Source organism: Ixodes scapularis, unplaced genomic scaffold, assembly GCF_016920785.2.
Source record: "Ixodes scapularis isolate PalLabHiFi unplaced genomic scaffold, ASM1692078v2 PGA_scaffold5__190_contigs__length_132052651, whole genome shotgun sequence".
Classification (NCBI taxonomy): Eukaryota; Metazoa; Arthropoda; class Arachnida; order Ixodida; family Ixodidae; genus Ixodes; species Ixodes scapularis.
The window spans coordinates 69,167,626-69,192,731 of NW_024609880.1; positions in this window are offsets into that span (position 1 = coordinate 69,167,626).

Below are 25,106 nucleotides of genomic sequence, written 5' to 3' on the forward strand. Positions count from 1 at the left end.
TACCGCCATTTTCTGGAAAACAGAGTAAATTCAACTATGTCGTCAGGTGCGAAGCTCGGTGAAGTTGCAGCTTCACGCTAATGCAGGTTGATTTTCTGGGTAATGATTGTTTTTGCGAGACGTAAAACCCAGATTTTAACAAAACTATTTACCGCTTTTTTGTGTTTTCTTTGGCGAGAGAGCAAAAATGATGAACGATTTCACGTTGTTACTTCTCCAGCTTTAGATTCACAAAGCCACCAACAAAGCGCAGATGCCTCAGCGCACCGTTCTTTTGCAAAACCGCGCTGCATTTCATGGAGGACGAGTACAGCAACCCACGCCTAGCACTTTTTTTTTTCTTCGGCGTATCTATTTTTTCTACTTTATTTCCCATTACGCCCAACTAATGCCGGCCCTACAATTTGATGAAGCCAATCAAACAGCACCAAAAGTCCATCGTTACGCCGCTCATCATGTTTTTATGCGTCTTCCGTCACCGGCTAAATAATTACGCAGACAAAGAAAAGCGCCGAGTCACGGCGCATTCACTATGCCTGATTCATTTAACCGGTCATAGCAGAGACACACAAAAACTATACGAATGCCGTCACGATGCACGTTTCAAGCGGCTTGGTTGGCTTCACCTGATTATGACGTCGGCTGAGGTGGGCTTTGTCTGACGTCCCGAAAATTGGGGGGGGGGGGGGGGGGGGGGATAAACTTTGCTTTGGTTTTCTTGAAGCCTACTATACTCAAATTTGTCGTTTCGGCGACTATTATGGTGGGCGCTCCGCAAATTCGATGATTTACATTTCGTTTCTGTACATAATTCGTGGTGGTAAAGAACAAAAACAAAATGGCGCATACTGAACGGTCGTAACTTAGGAACGGGGAAGAACAAACCAGGGTAAGAAAAAAAAAAAAAAAAACTAGGGTTAAAGTATTCACTGCCATTAATAATTGTGTTTACGTTTGTATTGGTACGCAAAGAAATCGGCGCGACGTTTATTTTTTCTAGACTAACATCTCATAGCCCTCAAGATAGGGTCGTAGGTTCTCTAATTTCTCTCTTTAAGTTTACTATATTACTCTTTGACGATACGACCTCTATACTATTTACATATCATTGCAATGAAGACACCTATACTTCGTTTCAGCTTCGGTCCGAGCACGGCCGATGTTATGAGCCGAAGAGCCAATCATACAGCGCAAAAAGCGCAGCGTCATGGCGGCCTCTCTGCGCTTTATAGGACTAGCCGGCAGAGGAGCGCGCACGGAGACACGGCGAATACCGGCTGTTCCTATCAACTGCAGAAAGCACGCCATGACGTTGTGCCTCTTTCGCTGTTTGATTGGCCCTTGGGCTCATAACATCGGCCGCGCTCGGACCGAAGCTGAAACGAAGCATAGACAACTTCATCGTTTCCGATTGAGCCCACGTCTCTTTATCAGCTTTGCGGAAGCGAAAGAAAAGAGGGTTAGATCGGCGCGTTGTGCCCTCAGCCTCATTACTGAGCACTCTTAGCTGAGCTAAGTCGGTGACCGTAGATGATAACAAGGGATCAAGACTTCACTATCTAATAATGCCAAGGAAGGCTGATTCACGCGGGTTGTCCCCTCGTTTTATTTATACTTGCCACGACCAATCGGAACGAAGGAACGCAGTTTAAATTGGAGTTTTTTCGTAAACATCAATGAACGCATTTTTGTTTCAGATCCTAGCACATAACAGCTTCGCTATAAAAAATGTTGTAGCGATTACAAGTTTTCGCTCCACTTTTGTGGAAAAATTTCCACTAAAGCTTTTAGAACTAGTAATTTTAAAGGGCGAAACAGGCTTAGTGGTTAAATAAATGAAAAGGGAAAGCAACGCAGGTATTGTTTTAATCAGTAGAATACTTGAACTTGGACCAAAATACCCGAATACAGCAGAAGTTTATATCTAGTTTTAAGTACACGTAATAAAATTATAAGACGTATGTTGCTTTAGGCAGAAAAACCGGCGTGAAAAATACACTTTGCAGCGCTGTAATCGTAAAAAAAATAATGCAATTTTTTTAATGAATATAACAACAGAGTACTACGAAGAACTATCACTGTAAATTTCGAGAAAATCTAATATGGCGTTTTTTTAATTGCCTCTGAAATTCCTCCAATTTGTACATTAGAACAAATTTGGAGCGGCATAAAAATTTAGATTTTCGAAATAAAGCAATGACTTATATATAAATTGAAAGAACGTTGTAATAAATATATGATCTAACTTTGAATCTTGTAGTTATTAAATATTTTAGATAACTACTCACAAATCTACTGACTAAGCGCCATAAAAGGCAAGTTTGCGAATTTTCGACGAAAAATATATAACCGTCACAATGCTGAACATATTTAAATAAATAGTTTCCACAATCTATTATAAGTGCATAAGATTTGAAATTTTAGATATTTATATTGTGCGCAGTAGGTGTCACCAAACATGACATAAACGAAAATGTAAAAAAATCGAATGTGCCGTTCTCGCGCGCTCAAATATTTTGTTTCCTTCAAATATAATGTTTGTAGCAAGATATGTTTCGATTGCGTTCCCTAGACAGTCTGGAGTGTAATGCATAAAAAAAAAAATCCTTAGATCTTATCGTACACTGCGCCATACTTAGCGCGAACACGACATCGGCGCTTTTTCTAATTTTACTTTAAAATGTTCACAGTAGGCACCAATGTTTTTTCTCTAAGCTGGTGCCTCAGATGAGCACTCCCCACGACTCTAATAGTTTTAATGAAAGCAGCTTGATTCTAAGAGGAAAACAGCAAAAACCGGAGATCGCTTGTTCTTGATAACCACGACAGTGTTGCGCTCTGTGCATGACCTTATCTTACCAGAGTACAAAACGCTGACAACAAAAATCTCGACAAAAAAAAAAAAAAAAAACGCGAAAAAGAGCGACAGAAGAGCAGGAAAATAAAGCAGAAGAAAGGTTAAGCGCGTTCTTTTTTCCGCGACGATTTGAAGTTGCTCGAGCGCTTGTCATCTTTATTTATTTTCATACAATGCGCGATCCCGGTGTTTTCCTGCAAAGTAAGCCAGACAAGAACTAGGTCCAGGCATTACAGGCAGAGAGACAGAGAAGGGTTTCTTAAGGAAGGACAGAGGTTAACCTGAACGTAGGTTTTGGTTGGCTACTCTGGAGTCTGCACTGGGGAGAAGGGGGAGGGGGAAGAAAAGGTATGACGACGAGGAAGAAAGACGAGGTGAAGTTCTGAATGAGGGCGAGCAATGGTAAAAATGTTCAAAATCTCACAGGCATTTTTTACCACCATACAAAGTGTTCTTACAGGCATTGTACTGCTGCTTCGTTTTGTATATTAAAGCGGTACTGACACCCAAAAGGCCGTATTTGTTTTTGTTCTGAAATACGACGAAAAAGTCGAAAACATAAAAAATACTAAAACGCGAAAAAAAAAAAAATCCCACGCACGCGGCCCTTTTTTTTATTTTGGCGCCCTTCTCTCCCGCTTCTCACCTCCTCGCTTTTTTATTTGTGATGTAGTCGATTATGAGATTTAAAAGTTTTGTAAGCGACATTTTATAATATTTAATTACTACACTCGTAAAATATATATATATATATATATATATATATATATATATATATATATATATATTTTAGCGCAGTTGCGAATGCACTACGGCCCTTTTTTTTTGAAATACAGAAAATCGGAGTTCGGAGGGGTGTCGCCTCCTGTCCTTTTTTATCCTCCCTCAGAAAACATGGCGGCGCTCGACGCATGTAGCACTGAGGTTAATCGGTGAATCGGGGAATCAGACGAAGTTTTCTTTTTTTAGGTGCCTGGTGACTTCTCAGACTTCCGAAAAGGAAATCGTCAAGCGGTCAAAACAACTGGCATTGGTCTTGTGTACCGCAGTTTTGGTTGTGACTCCGTCACGGCAGCCTTTCACGCAGAACCGGCGCGACGTGGCCCCTCACGACGCTCACAAATGCTTGCTGCGCGTTCTCTTTGACCTCGCACCGTTTCAAAGAATTTGAGATTCAAACTCGAAATTGAAGCGTCGTCTGCTCACAGTGATAAGCGGCACGCACAGAGCGGTTGATCGCGTGGCGCGGGCGAACGTGATACAGATGCATGAGAGAAACTCGAAATTTGAAGTTCCCGCGCGGATCGCGCGGGAACTTCAAATTTGGCTTTTGGGAATTGTTTTTTTTTTACTCCACACCTACTGAGTTCCCAAACTTCGAATTTTGGGGGAATGTCCAGGCATCGTTTTTAATACTTTGGGATAATAATAAAAAAAACATGATTTTGACTTGTCAGTGAGCCTCTAAGGCATTTCCAGCGACACGGGTCTATCGGGACCACCAACTGGGACCATCGATGTTCGCGTCTATGCCCCGCCGTTCCGAAGCACCCCAAATGTCTGAGACCTTTCCCATCTTAAATTTTATATTAACTCTACAATCGGCGCTTGGGGAGGCGGTCTTCTTTCACAGAGTTGTGAACTGCATAGCCGATCCCGAAGACAGCTTAAAAAAGTAACTGCAAAGAGAAAAAAAGAGTTTTTTAAACAGCCTAATTGGGACAAGCATGTCACAAAACAATTTTCCCCAGAAAAAAAAAAAAAGTTTACCAATATTTACGCTACAGGACGTAATTTAGTCGAAGTCACAACCTCTCCACATTTGGAACTCCCGCTCTTTCGCCCCGCCCCTCGCATTTAGTTTTGCTTTTGGATTGACTTGGCTGCAGAAGCTACAAAAGGCTGCGTTCCACAGTCTTTTGTTGCGTCTGTGTTCTTTGCGAACTGCGCGCGAAAGGGACTCTGAATTGAAGTGTCAGCCTTTTGGCCGCTGCGAGGGACAGCATGGGTCTTCGGCCATACGAAGATACGCCGCCGAGGGCAGTGCACCGCCTTAGCCTCCCGACTTCGGCAGCGCTCGGTACGAAAAGCGTCGGGCCTACTTAAATAATAATTATAGCTCTCATGACATGGGTTCTTCTGTAAGCGTAAACTTATGCCGCTCAAAAATAAAAAGAAAAATTACAACGCATCACAAGGGCTTAACAAAAAAGCTCTAAGCTGTCAATGAATGAGCTCTTGGCCAATGAGAACATTTGCTATCGCACGTCACTCCGTGATGTATAATACCAACTCCGTGACGTATAATACCAACTTTGTGGTGCGCGATTTAAAACGCACGAAGTAGCCGCAAACTAATATCAGAATCGCGCAATAAATATTGCTCTAAAAGATTTGTTTTTCGCTGAAAAATTGTTTTGTGAGATGCTTGTCCTAATGGACCGATCTCACCAGGAGTTGCGCGACGCCACCGCTGCCGCTGTGCATTCTGGTACCTGTAGTTCTCCCCACGGCTCTCCCCAGTTTTCCTGCCGCGTCAATGCACATTGTACGCCGCCCGGCGTTTGGAAATGTTCGGGTTAGCACGCTCATGATTTTCAACGGGTGGCTTCACCTGTTGTATGCCACGGTGCTACAATAACAGCTCCAGGCAAAAATGCTTCGGAAATTATCTCTTCTCGAAAGAAAGCAGCATGGCAAAGAAAGGTAAACAGAGCCGGACAGGGCGGCGGGAAAAACAGCGTTTTTTTATTTGTTTCGCGATTTGCTTCATAAGTTATATCCACCTAATCCACGTCAGCTAAATGTATAAGATTACACGCACGAGACACAAAGCATGCCGAAATGTTCCGTACGTTAGAATCTCTCTGAACATTCCCTCCACAGCGGTCTATCCGTTGGTCTATCTCTACTGCTTTGCTGAGGCCGTTTTTAATACACTTTTTGCTCGCTGCATTTTGGTGGTTATAAATGTTAATGCGACGACATGTTGCAAACAGAACTTTGCTTCAAAAAATCAGGTCAGTCACTAAAAAAAAAAAAAAAATAGCAGCGATTCCCGATATGCATCACTTAAAATAAAACAACTTTTTCCGGAAGCAGCCTTTTTTTTTCCGTACAAAAGGTGAAAACACCACATAATGCAATTTAGAAGTGAAACACTTATTCCCGCCAAAAATGTAACAAACGAACCTGACCTATTTTGTTGTGGTCTATTAGGCTGGCGTTACTGATCTATCCTGCATTAGCACCAATCGAGACCGCAGGAATAAGCTTCCACCGTCAGGCGACTCTTAGCGTTCGGAGCTTGCGCAAACCAAATAAAACTGAATAGAAACTGTACACGAAAGATCCTATCCACCCCAGGTTTTCAGCTATCTTGCATGGTTGCTTCTTTCTGACAGATGACAATTGTTACGGCGCATCAGGCATAGCCTTTCTGTAGATCATTTCTTCTCTGTGTGCACTGTGCAGGCTTCTCCCTACAGTTGATCTGCACCCTGTCGCAAAGGCTGTAAACCAGAGTAAAACAACTTTTAGAAAACTATCGCTCACCGAGAAGGTCTATTTAGCTCCTCTTATGTCATTGTTAATTAAACGCTATGCACACAAGACTGAGCAATACCAAGCTTAGTTTTTTACCAACACATTTGATGCTGTTCCACGGTGCTACAGAAAGCCGATGGTCCCTCGAATTTTCTTTTCCTTTGCCATTTAACTAGATGTTCAGTTTCTAAGTTAATTGAGACGTCCGAGCACTCGGAAAGCTCTAGTAGTGGCGTCGTTGTTTTTCTCCTGCGGCTGCAGTGGGACCACTGCGTGAACGGCAGTGTGCTCACGCATTCACGAAGAAAAAGAACCAGACGACAAAGCGATTATAAACCGTCAAGACGACTGGAACTGCTTTTCTGCGCTAGCTGACAAACTAAGGAATCACAAACAACACGATCTTATGAAGTACAGACATGCAGGAAAATCCAAGCTGATACGGGAACGTTCCAAACGGTTATCTACGATGTATGCGCAGCCCTATATAGCCGGGAAGTCGGAAAGGGATGACTACAAGTAGCATGGCGGCGGCACCACTTCCGGAAAGCGCGCGCCTGCACAGTTCGCTTGGTTACATCGGTCTATGAAACTGTTCAATTTTTTTTCTTTTTTTGCGTCGACCCGATTTGGCTTTGCGACAGAAGACCGCCTCCTCAAGCGCCGACCCGTCGGTCGGCGCTTGAGGAGGCGGTCTTCTGTCGCAAAGCCATGAACCGCAAGCCGATCCCGGAGGCAGTGCAATACCCACCGGTTGCGCTCAGGGAGACGGAAGGCCACATCGCTACTGAAACGCTAGAATATCATTTGTATTTCTCCTGCCATCGTCCAATAATCAATCGCGTGTGCCTATCGATAAGTCTCGCCTCCGAAGATCAAATTCAGCTCCGTTCTCACCTGAACTTGTTTCGATTACCTGCGTGACAAGTGAATGAATACGCGTGTGTAGGGTGACCACCTTCCTGCCGTCGAAATGCGGGACACCTTGACCGGGCCGGGGGGGGGGGGGGGGGGGGGGGGAGGGAGGGGGGGCGGGGAGTGAGAGGAGGAATTCACCAATGCGCACACCTCGAAATCCTGTGCTGTCCCAAAGCGTATTATACACCTAAAAATTGTACAAAATTGTACGCGGCAATTAAACTAAGGTAAGTTTCACTCACATTGATATATTTTTGTTTAATTGTAATGGTAAATATTTTATTAGAAGTTTCGAAGTTGAAAAATATAAAAATCTACTACCCCAATGCATCAAAAGGAATTTGGAAATAGTAAATATTTTTCGGGTTACTGTTTCCTGTCGATGCTTACTCTTATACTAAAATGCTCGTACACAAATATTTAACCTTATGTTGTTGTGTTTTGACTTTTGAACGTTGTGAGTTGCAAGTTTTTTACTTTGCGTGGCCGTCTTCACAAAAAAAAAAAGCTTTCTACAACAACTCTTTCCCATGATACAGTGTGATGTGCAAATAATTACAATAGTTCATTTTTCAAATTTTGGGGAGCAATCTTCGCTTGCAATACTTTGCCATCAAGGAAAGAGGCACAACGGCGCATGCGCGTCAGTCTCCTGCAAGAACGACGGTTGCTTCCCGCAGTGCTTGGCTAGAAAATAACATACCATCGAGATTCACAAGTTTATCAGCGACCTCCGCGCTTCCCCGTTGCCCGTTGTCCGGAAGCGCCATAATTTGCGCAGTGAATGTTACGACAATGTTAAATACGGGACATTTTGAAGATTTGGGCATTTCTTGCGGGACGCCGGACACGAGCCTTCGAAGCGGGACAGTCCCGCGAGTGGCGGGACGGGTGGTCACCTTACGCTTGTGGTGTGTCTTGGCATTCCTTTTGTTCGGTTGCTTGTGTATCGTTCCGTAGTATAAGTTTACCGCATGTTTAAATATCTGTTTCCTTCAAGTGAATCCGTGCATAACAAAATGTATGTGTTCCATTTCATCCTTGTGCATCATTCCCTTAATTTCATTACATAAGAATAAATCTGATATACTCTATACATGCGTTTCACCTTACTAGACTTGGCAGGTAGACGTTGCCACGCCTAAAACTTGCGGCCGTGGCGTACACGCAGCCTACCCGTTATTTCCAGAACTTCGTGCAACCGTCAGGATCGCCACATCCGTAAGAATTACGCACAGGCTTTTGTGACGTCGTTTGTTGCCAAGGCAGCATCACTTTCAAGGCACAGCATAGAACAGGACGCTAAACACACCAGTCGTAGGCGCGTTTCAGGCATCGTAATTAAGAGGAAAGCAAGTTCGTCTGCTTCTTTTGCAGGGGTTGCGGTGACGTCAGAACGCCGAGCTCTGATTGGCTCTGATTGAAAGATAGGGGGTCGACCTCAGAACAAGCAGCCTCCAGGTCTACCCACAATCCTTCCATCAGAGCCAATCAGAGTTCGGCGTTCTGACGTCACCACAACCGCTGCTCAAGGAGCAGACGAACTTCCGCTCCGCATTGCTGCTACAACGCGCCGCAGTCCTTAACCGCATGGCGGGACTATTGTAACGAACGAGGCACACAAAACCAACAACTCGAGATCTCCAAACAATACGCATTAAAATGAATCCAAAGATGTGCAGCCGTCTTTCGACCACATCCGCCACAAAGAAAAACAATTTTAAAATATTGTATTGACGCGGGAAGTGCTTCAAAAGCCGCAAGCGTGTGATATTGCACACTTTGCTCCTAGCTTTGCTTGTTTTACAAGTAACGGTACAAGTGCGGTTCATACACAAATTGTCTATTTGTCTTTCTTTGGGTTCCCCGATATTACTTCTGGTTCTGTAAATAGAGGCACCTTGTAAGTAGATCTTTTTCCATTCAAGTGTTATTCGTTCTTCTTTATTCTTTTTTAACGAGGTAAAAAGCAGATGTTTTGTTATTTTCTTAATTGTTTTTTTATCAGCCTCCCTCTCTTTCTTTTTCACTTCCTTGCTTCATTTTTTTCTCCTTTTTATTTTTCTCTGTATGGGCGGGAGGGGGGCTGGAAGTCAGTTTCATCAGGAGAGTAGCGCGCTTGCGTCTGCCCATTCGGTTATTTATTTTTTCACTTTCCGAAAAACCAGAACACGGCTGTGGCGCTGAAAAATTGCCACTCTGTTATTTCTTACCCAAAGGGCAAGGGCATTCCTTTAAAATATTCTGGCTCGTATTTCTTTATTTTAATCCAGCAGTTTGCTTTGAAGTTTATTTTATTGAGACCTCACTAGATCAGTTTGTTTATATTACACGTCTTTTTTGTATGTTTCCTTTACTGTGGAGATATATGTGGTACGTGTTTCTTTCTGCTTTTTTATTCTATAGGCACGGCCAGCATAAGAAAGATAGGAATTATCCTTCGAACAGCCCCCTTCAGTACGAGGTCCATGCTTTGCGCCGTACTTTCCGCCGTGCTTTCGTTGCACGAGCTCGCGCTCGATTTGCACGAGTTGCCGAGGCGTTGTCGAAGGTAAGAGGAAGCTTGTGCTGCAGGTCAGACAACTGAACGTCCTTTATGCCGTACTCAGCTTGTTAGAGGCTATATACAGGTTCTTGTTTCTTCATATGGTTCCAGGTGGATCGCTGATTTACTGAATATAACATCGCAACTTCGATCGTCCCTTAATTCGAAGCGAAATGAATAAATATGGCTGCTTGCAACTCCGCAATACTTCACGCAAATTCCACTGGCTCCCAAAATTGGCGAAGATAGTTCGTCAACCGAACTAGTGGTTTCATATTTAAAAAAAAGGTGAGCGAAGACGTACAGGTATTGCTACCATCAGTGATACGTTTTTGAAAGACAGTATAAACAGCTTGAATTTATTCCACATTAAAATGTCATGATCAGCCTCAGCTATGGAGCGAAAGTGTTGCCGGTTCACAACCAATACCTTGCATATCATTGTATCGATATCACAAATGATGGCAAGAACAGTTTTTCAAATTCAACCTCAGGATTTTGAGATGAGCGGCAGCTGAAAACTTGCGCTATCTGTCGGCCGTCGCATAAGAGCACAGGCTTCATTAAATAGACGAAAACATTTTTTTTTTTAGTAAAACCACTGATCATTTTTTTCTTTCTAGGTACCAGAAAAACGGAAAATGACTCATATATTTCCGAACTTCAAAGTAATATAACCACTATATTTACTTCCTGGGACTATAATCGAGATCCCATATACCACACGCTCGAAATAAGCTCAGATATCTGTCCCCCAGAAAGAGAACGAAAACTGTTTAGGAAACTAAAAAGAATCGTTGTTTTATATTTACCATTTCTAGCTTATCACGAGAAAGCGTTTGCAAATTGTCATGTTTTGTCGAGTTTGACGCGTTTCCGGTTCTTCCTGACGACTGTTCGCGATAGCGAACGAAAATTTGTTACCCAAGCGGAGATTTGAATCTCAGGGCCTTCCACACCGCTGAAAACATTTAATGACACCCAGCAGTCCGATTTAAAGGTAACACTACTCGCAAATTCCAGTAAACAAAATCCACGATTCTTTGACTCGTCAATAATTATTCAAGTGTGCCACGCGCGGGAGGCCACAATTGTCAGTTGAGAAAATACAAATGCTGCCTTTTTGTAGTTGAGTATCTGTCGCATTGTAGAGAAAGCAATTTTATATTTCGCATATTCTTTTTTTTGTGTGTCAGAACGCGTAATTTTGTGCTCTGCAGACCAATGCGCATCAGTCCTTTTGTCCAGGTGAGACTTTAAGTAACAGAAAGCAATATTCATTAGTTCAGAATATACAAGTGCAACGTATTTTGTAGCTAGTTATGTCTTGTACTGTACTACAAGACAAAAATATGTGTATTTTTATGTTGTTTTGTACGTAAAAGTCACTTTGACATTGTTTTCGGCAGTTTCTTCTCGTCTATAGGTATTCGCAAGTATTGAAAGACGTGGATGTCCTTTGGTAGTCCCGCTTCGTGTGCCAAGCTTTATCGTTAGATACATAATATGGCATTTCGTGAGCTTCGAGCGTGCTCATATATCCACAGTACCGAATTGTACTGAGCAAGTGCTGGATGCTGGCTATCGAAAAGAGGCACCCTGCAACTCCAGTACAGGCCTATGACGTCAAATGATTATTGTGGCGCTGCTTTTGGCGCAACGCATGAACAGAGGCTTTTTTTTTTTCACCCGAAGCTGATCTTGCGTACGCGCAGTGTACAAACAACTTCTGACATTTTTTTTCCTTCTTTTTTTACAAACACCGTGCTAGTTATTACATTATGGCAAGCGTAGCATTTTTGTTAGAGCCGCACGTGTGTAAGCACCCGCACTTTGCGCATGGAGATACCTTTCGCATGCTTGCGTGCATTTCTTCAAGTGCACACCCAGCTATGTAGAGAGGTACGCCTTTTTCCGTAACATCACTTGACGTGCTGTCACGTGATGCAGGCGATGATTTTGTTAGCTTCGGCCTGATTCGATTCTGCCATATTAATCAAGCACGTGGAGCTTGACTGGTGAGCGCCTGGTCGGATTCGTGCAGTTTCCGACACGCCTTACAAATCCCGTTGGACAGTTCGCTGTGTATGCGTCTCGTGCTTTAGTCTTCCATTCATCTGACTGTGACGGATGCTGCAGCATTTCCACGCAAACTCCGGCAGCCGGACGAATGGCGCGTTCACACTGGAAGCCGCGAAGCCGCTGGGATCGAGCGGTTGAGGCACATTTTTGTCATACGCTTCGGGACCGTTTTCTCCCAACCGCTTTCGCGAACCGGCAACCTAATCGACACGCGACGCTGACATGACGTTGGTGGCTTTCGAAACAAGATGGCGTATGTCGTGAAGCGTCCAACGTGCTGTAGTCTTAGCCTTGCAGCAGAAAAATCAATGAAGAAACGTGATGTTCACATTCGTCACTTGAGTCAGCCACGAAAAGAATTAACTCGTAAGCTTAACGGGCTTCCCTCCGGTGATTTGGTTCGGGTAAGAGATTGTTTATTATTCGGGGTGCCAAAGCCCGTCGCTCGCTGCCTTGTTAGTCTTTGCCCGTAGAACGTCGGAACCCGCCCCTGATTGACCAAAATGACAGCTTTGGTACCCACTAAGACAGACGCCTGAACTATTGAAAGCTTTAGACTCCACGCATGATCACCGCGAAGGCCGATAGAGACGTCGCGAGCCCAATCGTGTAGCTGGCCGGGTACCAGCGCTTGCTCGACTTAAGGGTTTACTACTACCAAAAGGAATAAAGGGAACTTACTCAACAAATAAAGTGTACGTACCAGACGATGCATAGCGAATCCATAGGGCGTTCATTTTAGCTTAATTTGAAACAAACTGTAGACTCACTGATATCTATGTCTATTTGCTGGATCGCGTTTATCCGCTCCGGGAATGCGGCCACTGGCGGCTATCTTTTTGGCAGAGTTCTATTACTTCTAGCAATGTACAGCCGGAGCAGCCACTATAATCCATCCATGGAAGACAGCGTTCTGGGAGTTGTGGTGGCAGGCTGGCATAAAAATAGCCGTGGGTGAGATTTCGTTCTTGATTGAAATTGTTCGGCGAAACATATTGTTGAAACCCGGCGTGAACAGTAGCCCGACCTTTGAGAACCCGGTGAAAGTTTCACGAAATCGCAGCACCGGCGAAAAGCAGCACACCACACACCGAAAGCAGACGCCGGAACAGCGTCTGCTTTCGATGCGAGCTGCCAAAATCTTCAGAGTGCCAAAATAGCTAAATTTTGGATTTGGATCGGCGATTATACTGGATTTCGGATTGCAGAACAGGGTTACCGAAGGCAAGTCTCAAAGGATCACGCGTGATCGCCAAGAAACCGCCAACCGCGTCTCGGTGTGTCTGAAAAGGGTCGCTCGTAAACCGCATTCGCAACCGCTTCGCAGACGCATCTCAACCGCCAGTGTGAATGTGCTTTAAAACAGTCGAAGGATGGGAGGCCAGAAAGATGCGTAAGAGGGGAGGTTCAGATAGCAGTAAGCCCGCTGCCCGTGCCTCTATGTCTCGCTTAAGGTTGATGCAGCACGTGGTAACGTAACCTGAAACTAGGCAGCTTTGTCTCGGAATCCTTGCCGTGCGAAACTAGCAATTGTGTGAATTGATGTCAATATCTCCAATAATCTACAACACTAGCTATTTTACCCCGTGCCTTCGGGCTTGCGTACGTCAAGAGGTGACTATACTGCCAAAGTACAGTAACAAGAACTGCGGCGAGTATTTCGAGCTTTTAGTTTTATAAAATAAAAAAAATTAAACCTTATAAAACGTCATTGACTTATATGTAATACAATAGAGTGAATAAGAAAGTTATTTGACGAGATACACGACTACGTCTCTCAATTCTGCATAGGTTACAGGGTAGATATTGAGCTACTTTCAAATCGACAAATTTGTGTTCGAGGAAGGAAGAAAGATAAATGGAGGGAAAGAAAAATTATGATAAAAGGAAGAAATAGGCACAAAAAATACAAGCGAGCTACGTTTCATTGGGAGAAGATTGGTTGTTTGGGCGAGTTGGTTCGACATCTTATGCAATCTTGTGCGCGGCAAGGGCGAGATCAAAAGAGAGAACAGGACACAACAAGACGCAACTCTCAACTAATTTTTATTGAATACATGTTCCGGTATTTATAGTCTGAACTATCGTGACAATGACAACCAACAAAACACAGAGGCACAAAACGAAATTTGTCGACCGTACAGATGATGTGGTTTACCGTATTTCGTTGTCCCGTGGCAGGCACTACGTCGGGCAGACGGGGCGCTGCCTAAATGATCGGCTTCGCGAGCACAATATCAACATGCAAATACAGAACAGTGGCTATCTTGACTTGCATTGCAAGACTTCCGGTTGTACCCCATCGTTGGATGGATGCGTAAAAATTGGGAAATGCAAGTCAGCGTTGACACGCGAAATTGTAGAAGCCGAACACATTTGTCATTTAGGAGACACGTGTGTTTCTATGCCGTCGATTGCGTCATCGCAGAAGGAACTGGTTTTCCTGAGAAGGTTATAGTGTTTTTCCCAATCAAGCTCTTTGATGATTGTTTCTTTGCTTTTGTCGTTTTGTTTGTTGCCATTGTGACGATGATTCAGACTATAAATATCGGAACACGTATTCAATAAAAATTAGTTGAGAGTTGCGGCTTGTTGTGTCCTGTTCTCCCTATTGTCCTCGTCCTTGCTGCGCACAAGATTGCACAAGATTTTTTTGGGAGGCAGTAGAGTAAACCCTTGAATGACATAGTAAGTATAATTTGAGCATATGTTTTTTCCCCGGAAAAGGCTGTCTACAGCATCTTTCATAACTGCGAATAATAGGGATTATTTGTTGGTTTGCACAGGTTTGCGACACATTTTAAAGCTAATGAAAATGAGTCTGTTTAATATTAATAATCGCTTTAATACACAACTGATTAAAAGCTCATCTAGACTTAGGATATTGTCGATTCCGGAGGAAGCGCAATATTCATATATCTGTTACTTAATTCGCTTTTCAGGAAAACACATTACACCTTATTATGTGTGAAAAAAAAAAAACTTTAAAACCCACAAGTATTGATTGCATTCCCGTGATTTTTATTTTATTTGCTTCTTATTTTTTCTCACGCAGAATATTATTGAAGCCAGGATAGTGAGGCGCCGGAAATTGGACGTCGAATTGGATGCCGGCAACGCATTACTCCAATGCTAGAACAAGGTTGCTTTCCCCACAGTAGGGGCCGTCCTGCAGTGAAGCCAGCTTTCAGTTTTAACAATGGCAGAATTTCCAGCGATAACTGTTATTAATCCTGCACCCCCCCCCCCCCCCCCCATAGTCCCCTTCGAAATGATATCGGTGACGTAGTTATAGTTGTAGGGCGTCCGCTAGCTATATCACCAAATGCTTGGAAAAAAAAATCCCCACAAAACCGGCCGCGACTTTTCTCACAATTCCATATCCAGTACGCTAATTGTGAAGCTAGCCACTAACCACATTCAGCGCGCCTCCTGACAAACATCATGTGTTAAAGCTAGCTTCGCACGACTTCCGCGCAGCTTCCGCTAGATGGCCGCAGTTGAGGTGACGTGTTATATTAGAGAGCCTAGATTAAAATAAAAAAAATGAAAGCCGTTTACAACTCCCTGTAACGCCGAATTAGAGCGCAGCTCTTGAGGAGGAGGAGGGAAGGGTACTGAAGGTGGGGGTCATGTGACTTGGGGGGATCACGTGATCTCGGGGGGTCACGTGACGTTGACGATGATGATCCGATGACGTCATCAGTGACGTCACAGATGACGTCATCAGTGATGATGACGATGCGGATGTCAATGACGTCATCGGTGATGATGACGATGACGATGCGGATGACGATGACGTCATCAGTGATGTCACTGATGACGTCATCAGTAATGATGACGATGACGATGCGGATGCCGATGACGTCACCAGGTTGCATGCAACATTGACTGCATGCAACAGGTTGCATACAACTCGTTGCACGCCACTTGCATGCAACAGGTTGCATGCAACCCAGGTTGCATTCCAGCTGCGTGCAACAGGTTGCACGCAACCTGTTGCATGCAATTTCCGAAGGAACCCGAGGTCCTCCCGAGGTCCTCCCGAAAGAACCCGAGGTCCTCCTGAGGTCTTCCCGAAGAAACCCGAGGTCCTCCCGAGGTCCTCCCGAAGGATCCCGAGGTCCTCCCGAGGTCCTCCCGAAGCACCTCGGGTTCCTTCGGGACGACCTCGGGTTCCTTCGGGAGGACCTCGGGTCCCTTCGGAAAAATTTACCCATAATGCACTGCGCGGTTACGCCGAAGGCGACGGCGACGCCGATGGCGACGGCGACGCCGCTCAAGCCGGAAACGGGCGCCTAAGAGCTGCGCTCTGAAAAAGGAGCAACCTAAAACTATGGGGATCGCTTGCCATTTAATGGGTGTCACCTCCCGCGCCGATCGGTCACAAGTGCGCATGCGCTGCGTTGTCACGTGGCAAGGAGGAAAACAGACGGGAAGGCAGAGACGCGCGCAGACGACCAACGCGTTCGACACCTATTGCAGCTCGTATTGCAAACGCAGCCCATAAACCACGTGACCTCGTTTGACCAGTTGGAAACCCTCCGAAATATACGCTTCTGTACGTCTTTTAAAGCCACCCGGGTTTCACACCGTGTTCCTGGGAAGGCCTCTGTGGGGATACAGGAACCCACTGTTTCCAAACAACCCCGAGTTCGCCCACACCGTGTGTGGCGGGCGCTGCGTGTGCGCAGTAACCCAATCCGGGAGAAGGGAATCGTCGGCGCAGGCCCACGGCCGAAGGTAGCGCCACCCCAGTGCCGGGACGTAAGGACGTCTATGATAATAATGTAGTTAATGCGAAGGTGCGAGCGAGCTGGAAGAGAATTACGATAACAATCCGTGGAGAAGGGGAACAAGGGAGACGTAGGACAGACTCAAATCTCCATAAAGATTTGTGTTTGGAGATTTGGAGTATTGTGTTTGTCCTTTCCTTGTCCCCCTTCTCCAGAAATTGCTACCGTAGAGTCTAGTTGGTGCATAAAATGAAGGAGTGTGTAACTCTCCGTGCTGAGATTGTTATTCCACTTAAGGCGCAAGATACACAAGGATGTATCAGTATACGATAAAGTGTCGCAGCTATTTCTTTGGTTGTATCCGGTGTTTCAAATAGCGGCCAGGCTCTTTAAATCGACGGCAAAAATCGGTTTCTCAGCCTATAGTGCTACAATTAAGTGCAACGTTGCCCACAGGTGGTGCATTTTTTTTCTCTAAGATTTGGAAAGAGCGAACTTACCTGTGAAAAAAAGTGAGAAAAGAAAAAGGCTTAACTCCTGTGGAAACGCAATGAAGTCACCGGTCTTGATACACTAGGGCGCGCCATTGTTTTGAAAACCGGTGGCTTCGCTGCGTTCCCATAGAAGTTAAGCCTTTCTAATTTTGTTACTTTTACTCAGGTAAGTTCGCTCTTCGCATATTTTATTAAAAAAAATGCTCCACCTGTGGATAACGCTGCACATCTTAGTGCGATAGGTTAAGAAACCGATTGTTCTGGTCGATTTAAAAAGCCTGGTCACTATTTGAGACGACCTGGTGCTATGGGTGCACACGTAACCGCCTATGTTTTTTTTTTTCATCTTTTGCTTAAATATTTAGTATTGGTGACCGTCGTGCGGAAAGGCGATTCCGGAACGTGTTTATTTTAGAGAAGGAGACTGATGGAACCCGCCGTTTTACCTCGAACATACAAAGTTAAAAGTGGAAGCCGTAACTGTTTTGTGAATGGAGGGATGTCAGTTAACATTGCTCAACTCCTCAGAATTCACAAAGGAAGTGGTATTTGCAGGCTGTTTCCTCTTGCCCTAGCCTTTATTGATCGAGTCTATCTGAGAATATTTGATTTCCTGATATCAGCTATATAACTTTTGTGTGTGTTGAATAGCTTTAATTGATCTAGTGCCGAGTCTAACAAAGCTTGCGTTAAAAAAGTTTAATGTAAAGTTAAGAACATGACATATTCAATTTTTTTATTAACAAACTTACTTATTCACGAAAACTTGGTGAGATATTATAAAGAGTGAAGAAACTGTTTTTTTTTTAATTTTACGATAAATAAAAAAACGGAGAGCCATACCTAATCTAAAATTCACAGCATTTATATGTCATGTTTTGTTGAAGAGTAAATATTTGCGTGTAAAACGTAACACGCACTTCTGCACTTCGTTATAACTTCGCATCAAGGGGTGATAATTTGCATTAATTGCTTTATAGCTGAATGTAGTTTTGGGGAAATGTTTAGTTTTCACAACGAGAAACACAAGAATGTAATATTTTATTTGGTTATTTTTTTTTCTCACGCTTTTGACTTTCATTTTATTTTTATTCCAGTGTCTTTGTGGTTGGCATATAGTACCGTAGTTAAACGAACACCTCGCACTTATTTTTGCAAAAGTGCGTGATTTGGTAACTTCGTTTTAAATTACCACCTATTAGTCTGAATGCGTAATTTTGCTGAAAACGTGATTGTAGTGTTTACAGAGTTGCGCACCGAATACTCCTTGAATTCGAAGAGGAGGCTGAAACGTTGTAATTTTTATATCTTTATTTGTAAAAGGCGATAACGACTGGAGCAGTACGCGACCAATCCTGAGCCCTCTCATTGGTGGGCCTCATATGTATATATATATATATATATATATATATATATATATATATATATATATATATATCAGGCCCACCAATGGTTTGCCACCATTGGAAAAAAAAACCAAAGTTCTGAAAACGAAACTTAGATAATTAACGCCCCCCCCCCCCCCCCCCCCCCCTCGGGTTCTGTTGTGGCTGCTCCGTGTTTTTTCAATAAATATATAACATTCTAAAAACGTCAAGAGTTGTACTTACTGCTGATTAAAACATGAGAATGTTGAAGTTGCTTGGCTCTGCAAAACGCTGAGTTTCGTATATGATTGTACACCAGACCCTTTTTTATGCGCAATATATTTTATGCGCGGTATTGCGTTTAGTCGGACCACCTTATAGCATAAAGGTGTCTAAAGCGGTAAAAAAAAACGATTGAATATTTTCCAATAATTTCTAAATAAAACAAACAAAACACCAGTAGAAGAGTATTACTATCTGCGATACGGCTTATCTACATTTATTGTGTCAATATCTTGTTCTGGAAGGCCAATATATCTGCTGAAGATGACAGTATATATTCGACTTTGAGAGATGCGGAACTATAACGAATTCAAAAGAACGCAATAAAATGTTGAAGTGAAGCAGTAACCATCAAGGCCGTATTGAATGGGCACATGCCAGCACGTCCGCCCGCACTTATTGAAACAGGGCCAAAGATAAATGGCGTGCCAAGCCTCGGTCAAATAAACCGAGTGGAAGGCCACCTCTTCCCTTTGATATACGAGTGCATATTTTGCGCCCGCATTCTTCCACGGGGCTCAACAGGATATCTGAACCCAGCCGGGCGAGACAATCAAAGCCATTCCGTCCCGAAGGCATATACTAACATACAAAGTATAAAAAAAATTACGAGGCCGAGTAGAAAAGAAGAACGTGACTCGCACCTTTTTGTAGACACTTCTTTTGATACGAGGAATAAATAACCCCGAATGAGAAGGCGTTGGACGCAACGCGTCGAGCCACGAGCTTTGTGTGCCAAGAGCACCAAGAAGAAAAGTCTGGAAGTGGGGCAGAGAGATGGCCCGGTTTTTAAAGTGTCGTATAGGATAAAAAAAAAAGACAAGAAAAACTACATCAACCACAAAAGAATTATAAAGATAACTAAGAAGCTTTTCGAACGCGCAAAACTGTTATCAGGGATATTGATAGCGTTGGCACAAAAAGTAGAAAGAGTAAAAACAACGGTAGCGAAAAGGAGATATTTCAGAAACCATAGCCGTTGAATTCGAAATCTGGCGGTACTAAAGGAGAATTTTGTTTAACTTTTCTCGAGGGAACGCTGTTTCAGGGAAAACACAGTCCAAGGTATTTTAGCTGTTTCGATAATTTACTTCATCCTTGATGGCTCCGCCATTGTGGATGTTCACAGGCTAAATCCCAATATGTACATCTAAGCTTATTGCGTTATTTTCTGAGTAAGCAACGCAATAATTTTTTTTTTCAGTGCTCTGACGAATGATAAAACGTTGCTAACTTTTCTAAGAAACACTCACGTTTGAACAGCAAGCAAGCATATAAATATACTGCAACTGAAATCCAAATGTATTTTTTATACATTGTACAGGTTCATCTACTTCGGACGTGGGCAGCCGCCCCGGTGGCTTCGAAGGGAAAGGGCGGTGTACGGATCCCCCAGGTGGCGGGTTCGAATACCGGCCGAGGGGCCCTTAATCTGACGGAGGCTTATTGCGAACAAACTGCCGTGTAATCCAGATTTCGGTTGCGCATGATAAGATCCCCACAGGTGGTGAAAATTTGTCCTTAGTCCTCCGGTGGAGCGTGCCAGATGATCTTCGTGGGTTTGGCACGCAAAATCTCCAAACTTGACTTTTGACTTTCAATGTAGACGTTCAGATATTGCAATTATATAAGCTCTAATTCTGGGAAGGGAAAATGGAGCGTACCAATACTGAAATATGAAGGGCAAAACATTCAGGCAATGCCAAAAACGAGATCGTAATTTCTGGCTTAAATGCACAATGTTTTTATTGCTTCTTTTAGCACAGTTGGTTTGAGCACGTTAAAGTAAAAATAATGGCACGTATATCCGAAATTATCAGCTCATTTAAGAGGCCCTACGTTTTAAATTTAAATTTACAGGGTGAGTCAAAGGGATCGATACTGCTTCAAAGGACGGCGTAAATCGGTTTCTAAACTTATCAAGCTCAAATTGTGCAGAGAGGTGGCCGGCAAACGTGCATTATGTTATACAAATTTTACTGAACAAACTTACCCGTGTAGAAGGTTAGGAGTGAAAACCTTGGAATTCCTACCTATGGTAGCCATGTGCAACCAAAGGTGTCTGATTGGCGCAGCAGTCTGTGAGCTGTTGGGCCAATCAGGCACCTTTAATTAGAATATGACTGCAGTACCATCTAAGAGATGCCTGCGCGTCTACTTACGCCCGAAACGCTCAAAGAGCCAATCTCTGAGATCTACGAAATCAGCTCAGCGAATGGTGAGGCGGAACATCCGTCTACACCTAAAAATGAAGTCTGCGCTGTGTCATTACGCATTGCAAACCGTCATGCTTGCATTGCGTAATGCTACATCGCAGACTTAATTTTGAGGTCTAAACAGATGTTTCGCCTGATCATTCGCTGAGCTGATTTCGTAGATCGAAAAAATTGACTCTTTGAGTGTTTTGCGGGTAAGTAGGCGCGCAGGCATTTCCTAAAGTGTAGTTAGTTATTTCAAATTTTTTAGTTCTAACTTTCTACTCAGGTAAGGCTGTTCGGTGAAATTTGTATTCCGTTAATGCACGTTCTTCAGCCACATCTGAGTAAGGTACATTCAGAAGCTGATTTATGAGTTCTCTTCGAACAGCCTTTGACTCACCCTGTATTTATAAGATAACTTTACCGCGAGATCGTGTTAGTTTGTTCGTGAGTAAGGAGATCGATATATCGTCTGCTCATTGTTCAAAACCCTGCGGAAGAGGAAAGCACTTAGGGCGAGAGAAGGAGCGCTCTGATCTTAACAGGTCAGATGACGTCAGCGCGTGCCAGCTGCGCACATAGAGAGTAGGTGCTGGGGCGTGACTTAAAGTAGGTGACGCAATTAACTAACAGCTGTGCGTTGAAGGGGCGCAAAGTGTGCGAGTCTTCCTAATGCCTCCGAGAAAGAGACCGCTGGATCCCGAGAAAGAATTGGCGTGCAGAGAGCTGGACAGACGTCTGAAGTACCCGTTACAACTGCCGGAAAAATGATGCCACAAAAAAAAAAAAAAAAAAAAAAAATTTTGAAGCGTGAGCGACGATTGAAGGCAGAAGATATCAGAGGTTCCCTAGCTTGTACCACGGCCGCTCGATTTGAAACGCGGAAGTGCGGCGGGCCAGATTCGCACGGCCTCGCCGTTCGCGAGGCCATGCACCTAGTTGCCCGAACGGCCACCACGGCGCGACCGGTCGATGACAGATTTCTGCTCCCAGCGGTCCATCGCCAGCGCTGGTTGGTTTGTGCTTTGATATCTTTCCGCTGATTTGATATCTTTCCGCATGATCATTGTCTACCATCTTGATGAATGCTCCGAGATTGATGCGGAAACTAATGAACAAACGAACATCAAGCGTCTTCTTTCTCTTCCACGTTTGGTGCTTCTAATTTCTTCGCCCCGAACTCGGCAAATTCATCAAGACGGTAAATATGCACGAGCTCGCCTTCGCTCTCACTGTACTTCGTTGTTCATTATCTCTCCGCTGCTGCTGAGCAGCGCGCGTCCCCCAAATTGCCCGGAGCGTAAACGACTACTAGCGCGATCCCGGCCAGTAGTGCAAACTGATCAATCTCACCTTCACCTACGTAAAGCGGCGCGACGTGTCCGGCCCTACCTTGTTTTTGATCGAGCGGACATGCCTGTACATTCGGCTTTTAGAACTCAACGGGCAAAAGATCCTAAATGCTAAGGCATTACTTTTGCAGCGAGAAATGGCCGAAGGAAAGCATAGCTTTTTTCCGTTATTTTTTGGGGTCTTTTTTACGAATGCGACGCATAGCTTCAGGATGTGATCGACTAAACAAAAATGCACTTCACTAAGACTTAACATGTGCCTAAAAATAAAATAAATATACTACGCTGCGTCGCGCCAAGGCACGCACTGTTTCCAGATTTTGTTTATTGTAATTATCGAGGGGCACACGTTGGTGACTATAGTGTCTTTTTCATCTCTCTCATTGGTTCTGGATTGTTTTTATTGTGGCGGTTCTGTGAGATAATAAAATTTTCCGAGGTAAGTGCTAGAAATATGCTGGGCATACTGCCTCAATATTAAGCTTCCAGTCTAGCATTTTATGTACGTTTTAAGACCAATAAAATGGTTTACTCTTCGGAAGGCTGCCCCTTTCCAGACCCCGCTAAAACTGTGACATATAGCCCCACTAATAAAAAGAGTGGTCGACGCATGGTTTTTATTTTTTTCCCAAAAACATGCAAGACACGTGCGGAGCCTTCGGCCAATATTTTGGGGAGTATGAATGGGAGGTAACATAAACATAGGCAGACGAAACTGCGCAATCAATATTTGCCTCACGTTCTGACACTGAAGCGCACCACTGAAAAATTCCACTTTTACCTCCGCGTGCATTGGCGTGGAATACTCGAACACCCACATATTAGAGATTCAGAAAGGCGTGTCCTTCTAGAGATGAATAACCCGAGAAGGAGGGAAGGAAGGACGAGGTTGGATATATTTCCTTAGAAATAGCACCGGAGTAATTTTACGAACGGAATATGTATGGTACCATTTCCAACTTTCATAAGAAACCAGAGGAATAGAAAAAACGGTCCGGAAAAACGAGCGCTTTTCGTGAGTCTCGCCAGAAGGCAGGCTCCCCCTCCTATCGCCTGTTTTTTTGCGGCTACATTAGACAGATAACAAAAAAAACGCATAATTTATTGGATATTTCCCAATTTCAGATAGCCGCCGTATCTGCAGTCGCTCGCAAGCCCCAAACGCAAAATTGCAGATTAGAGAAACCTTGTGGAGCAGCATTGTTATATCTGCTGTTATTTTAATGTCCATACAAGGCTTCTTAGAGTTACCTAATTTATCTCGTCGTTTATTTTTCAAAAGAAAGATTTGAACCGGACACCCATTTTCATTACATAATGTTTTGTGAGGAGGCGTTTTCCCCGCCTACGGCCTATTCATGGTGGAGCAGTTCTATTGTTTTCTGTACTAGTTTCTACGTGCGCCTCCATTTATTTTTTTACAAAAACGAAAATATGTAATAATGTACATTTACTTTATTAAAACTTCCGCGAAATATTCACAGCCTTTTGTTGGGATGTGAAGTTTCCGTTCACTGGCTACAAAAGATGGAATAATTGTGAGAGTTATCTGGAGGGGCAGATCGATTTGCAATGAAAGCATCAACATGACTGAACGACGAAAAAGGCTTTGTTAGATGCGGAAAAAAATGGAAGGTCTTAATTAATTTTGAGAAAAGGTGAGAGGAAATAAAATATATTCTGAGATGCAGTAAAGCCGCTCGCAACTGCTCCAATATTGAAAGCATACCGGCCCGTCGGTATTGCGGCGGGACATTGTACGAACACAAAGAGGATATAGGAAACGCTTTGAACATCAGGGCCCATTTGCACGAAGCGCTAAGCGCGGCTAAAGGTAGCCGCAGTACCTAGGAGAGGGTTTTTGAAATCAGGTGACTGGCTCGGTAGGGATGCGGGGAAACATGGCCGTGCGCAGGTGAGAGAGCGCCGCTCGTTTTCTAACTAATATGTCGTTGTAGCTGCAATATCGGGCGCGTTAGTCAGCAACGAATGGTGCAGGAGGCTTTTGCTTTGGCTTATCTCACTTAAATCGCAAAAAATGAGCAATGACCTCGCTGCATTTTTGAGATAGACTTTCGATTCTGGCCATTCCTAAGCCTAAATGAACGCGATAATTGTCGGCATGGCTACGTCTTTGGAAAGCGGATTGCCTTGACTCGATCGGCAAGGTATTGATAGCACACAAAAGCAGACACCGTCCCAATAGACCTTTTTTCTAAATTACCAAAGCATCGAGGAGAACCCTGAAAGTCTAATTCTAGGGTCCGCGCTCGCCGCCTTTCCTGTTATAAAAGATTCGAAGTAAATAATCCTAATAAGGCTTTGACGAACGCGCGTGCAAGACAAAATTTGTTTTAGACTTTTTGCTTGCGACAATTACTGCAGACGCCAGGACTTGCAATGCGTGTACCTACACTCGCAGCATGCACCTCGATGCTTGGAAAATTTAGAAAAAGGTCTATTGGGACGCCGTCTGCTTTTGTGTAATATCAATACCCGGCATCGGCTGCGCTGTGAAAGGGAGAAAGGGAACACAGGGACCTCTGCGGGTGACAATTAATGAGAATAGCGAACCAAAAAAATTGAATAAAAGCAAAAGTGAAGGTGCAGTTATGGCTATACATGACTCGTAGGTGACGTCACCGGATCTCGCAAGTGGTCATGAAGTACATTTGTTCTGGCCGCGGTTACAACATTTGGTAGTGCGAGATGTAAGCTGCGGGAGATGC